The sequence below is a fragment of the Lycium ferocissimum genome, chromosome 6 (assembly GCF_029784015.1).
Source record: "Lycium ferocissimum isolate CSIRO_LF1 chromosome 6, AGI_CSIRO_Lferr_CH_V1, whole genome shotgun sequence".
NCBI lineage: Eukaryota > Viridiplantae > Streptophyta > Magnoliopsida > Solanales > Solanaceae > Lycium > Lycium ferocissimum.
Window position 1 is genome coordinate 4,448,284 of NC_081347.1, and position 4,295 is coordinate 4,452,578.

The window sequence follows — 4,295 nt, forward strand, 5'->3', positions numbered from 1 at the left end:
TGGAGATTGCTAAGGTCGAAACAAAAATTAATGTCGTAATTCAAAATGGCAGCTCAAATGGTTGTTGACTTAAATGCCTAAAAAGCAAGCAAAATTTCAGTTCCTCCCCCTGATGATGAAGCAATTCCCTAACACTCTTTAGAATCAACATTGTGGCTTTGTTAACTTTCAAAAAGACCCCATTAAAGATCTAGTGGCTGCAAAATTTGTTTCCTCTGTGGGGGCATAGCATTAATCCTGATGATAAACAATAACTTTGCCTCAGGATCCATATGAAAAATCAGCTATCTTCCTTGTCTCTCCTTCATCTTTGTCTATCCTTAAAAAAAAAAAAAAAAAAAAAAAAAAAAAAACTGTAAAATAACCTATCTTCATCCTTGTCTCTCCTTCATCTTCAATTTTCTTTCATCTTCTCCAAATCATCATCAGCATAAGCAACAGGCGGCTGCATATATTATATTTGAAAAAAAAAAAAACAGAATAGGAAAAAAAACACTTACCATTTCACCTTTGTTCATTCTCTGATGATTTTTCAAGAGCTTTTTCTTTTTCTTGTTACGATTTTTCTTCTTATTGTTACTGGATGTATCATCAAGGATCCTAACTCCACCTTTACCGAGGTCAAACACCAATTGAGGTGTGCCGCCAATTGTTTTTCACTACCATAACACTGCCCACACTTACAACAATTCGTAAGTTCCGGGAGTTTTTCTATGTAGTGTGTTTTGAGTTTCAGCAAGATATGTAGGTTGGCGAGACAACAATGACACTAATACACATTTTGAATCAACTTCGAGGCCAGTGAAGGTATTTTTTTTTTCATTCTTCTTTCTGGCAGAAACAATAACTATTCTTCTTTTTTGGGTAAAGAATGAGAGACTAGTTGTTCTTATGTTAGAAGAAGAGAGGGACATACCGAATAATTTTTTAGAGAGATTTAGACTAACATTGGGAGGGGAGAGAGAGAACATTGTTGTGCGAGGTAGAGTATGTGTGAGAGAGAGAAAGGTTGTTTGCATGGAAAGGTGCAATTGCAATGACAGAGTTGTGGTACACCTGTCAAGTGGGCCGGGCCGGGCCATAGTTAGTGGGCCGGGTTGGAGGAGGGAAAGGGGTGTCTGGCCCAGCTCCCTACCCGGGTAGGGGTAAATAGTGGGCTAAGTGGGCCGGGCCGGGCCATAGTTAGTGGGCCGGGTTGGAGGAGGGAAAGGGGTGTCGCCGGCCCACTCCGAGAAAGAGGGTGACATAGTGGGCTAAGTGGCCCAGGCCGGGTTTTAGTTAGCAGGCTGAATTTTAATTATTTTTAAAAAAAATTCTAATACTAAAATTTATTAAGTTTGATACTTTAAAATCTAGTGGTTGTCAACTTTATTTTAACCATCAAGTTTCTTAAATTATACTTTGGTCCTATTTTCAATCTATAAATACCATTCATTCTTCTCCATATTGTCTCACAATTCCCTACTCTCCTCTTTCCCTAAATTTCCTACTCATCTAAATCTCTCTCTCTCTTGCAACTTCCAAGTTCAAATTTCAAAATTTAAATTTAATGGATAATGATAATCCTCCACCTCCTCCTCCAGTCTGAAGATCAACTTCAAGTCCTGTGTGGTTGCATTTTGAGCGAGTAGACGAAGAACATGTTAAATGTCAACATTGTGGTCAAATATATCTCCATAAGTCCGAATCGGTTTTTAGGGGTACCGGTCCGTTAAGTAGGCACTTGGACAAAAGGCACAAAATTGAACTTTGAAGTTTATCTCTTCTTTAAATTTCTCCATCGATGCTAGTGTTTTGAACTTTTCATTTGTAATAAGTTAACCGTTCAAGTTTGTATGTTTTGAATTTGAAATGTTATCAATTTAAGTTTGAAGTTTTATTTTAAATTACTTATGTAGTCTTGTATCACATTCTCAACTTTTTATAATTTTTAGCACTTAAATAGTCGTTGGGAGTCTTCATTCCAACAACATATTCAAGATATACACACATAGACCATTAACATATACAAGATATACACAAATATACCACTTAAATTTTTTTTTTAAAATTAATTCGAAGTGGGCCGGGCCGAGCCCCTGGTGGGCCAGAACCCGGGTTGTTGGTGGGCCGGGCTACCGGGCTAAATGACATGTCCGGCCCAGCCCCCTAATTTTTTCCACTAGCCCAGCCTACCACCCACTTACCGTGTTGGGGGGCCGGGCCGGTTATGGGCCGGATTAGGTGGGCCGGTCCCGGGCCGACCCGGCCCAATTGACAGGCTTATTGTGGGAGGTGAGGTATGACAGAGTGAGGGTTATATAAAAACTCTTGCCTTATTACAATGATACTTTTGTTTCGTTAAGGGCCTGTTTGGAAAGCCACCTGGTATTGAATTTAATCGTTTTTACCATTAAATTTGTAAAATTAAAATAAATAGGAATTCTTAGTGGAGGGAAAATGAAATTAAATTACATTTTTAAATCTAACTATTGGGGTGCAGGTAGGGTGATAATTTTTCTCTTCTTGAAGTCAAATTTCATATTTTCATTTATCAAAAAGATTTTTTCATCTAAAAAATGAAATTAAATTCCCTGATCTATGTTCACACCATTTTGCAACTCTATTTAATTCGGGTTCCCTAACCCTTCTACTTTTTCAGCTCAAAAAGTTCTTTCAACGCTATTCCTCTTCTTCTTTTTCATCTCAAAAGTTCTTAACTCTAGTTTTTCTCTCTAATTGAAAGAAAAAAAGAGTAAGTATGAATTATTACCTTCCAAAAGTTTCTATCCACCTCTTCAGTACTTTTAACTTTCTACCAATTTTCTTCTCTTCTCTTATATTATTGCATATATAATCTCTACTTCAGTAATACTCTTTAGGTTCTGCCCAAACTTTTTATCATTTTCTCTTTCCTTTTCCACTGTGATTTATCTTATTTCAAAGAATTACAAAAGTGAATGGGAAATCATTTTTATTTTTAGGCCATATATATATGATTTGCAGCTCATCACACTTTCAGTTTTCTCATAGCTCTCGATACAAAAGATATTGTAGTTTTCCGAAATTTATCGAACTTGCTTTTCTTCCAAACCAACCCTAACCATGTCTAATTCACTTTCTCCTCCTCTTCAACCATGTGCGATCATTTCAGAAACCAATAAATGTAATGGTTGGATTTTCTCTGAAACTTTTGAAGACATTGCTGAGTTTGAATGTTATATGTCTCGTTTTAGTTTGGACAATATTAGGGCGAAGTATGGAATTCTGCTCTGAAGTTTTGGTTAAAAAAAATTTACATGCAAACTAATTAGTCTATTGAAGAATTCATAATTTCAGTGGGAAAAAAATTACCTTCCAAATATTGAGATGGAGGGTTTAATGTTGGTAGAAGCAGTGGAATACCCTTCATATAGTTGAAATCATGAGTCATAAATGAAAAAAGAAAAAACAAACTCAATTTCTGCTCTATTTAAGTATTACCACAAATCAACGCATCCAAAATGTAAAGGTGTAATTCTCTAATGACATCAAATGTTAGTTAGATCTAAACAAATTTTCTTTTAAAATACAAATCCACTCTATAAAAGACCAAACAGAAATCACAAAGCACCAACTAATAGCCACATCCATGCAGTCCATGTTCCTGCTGAACCTACTAGCACTACTAAAAAATCCTGATTTACCTACGGAATTTACCGAGGGACGTCCATCGGTAACCAGGATTTACCGAGGGACGCCATCAGTACTAGGCTTGTGGGTAATTTGACCCTTGGTAAATAATACCGAGGGACACTCTCGGCAAATACCGATGGAGACCCTCACACATCCTCGGTACTTCCCTTCCCTCACATTCATGCAAAATTAAATATATTGAGGGACGACCTCGGTACTTATGAAATATATATAATATTGATATATTATTTGCGAGGGACATACATCGGTATATTAATGTTAATTAAATTAAAATTTTAAATACACCGAGGGACAACCCTCGATAAATAAAATATTTAACAATTATATTTTCATTTCCGAGGAATGTCCATCGGTAAGCTAAATGAAAAGTACTTTGATATTTGAAAATAATGAGGGACGTCCCTCGGCAACTGAAAATCGATATTTGCAATTACACTTGTTACCGAGGGACTACATCGGTAAGTCCTCATTATTTCTAGTATTATTTTTGGCAAGCAATGCCTATATTTTTCTAAAGACACACGCTATATTCTTATTCAATAGAAACTGAAACACAACCAATAATAGTATCAAAACAATAATAAAAATATCCAAATAATTCATACATTAAAATTAAGCCA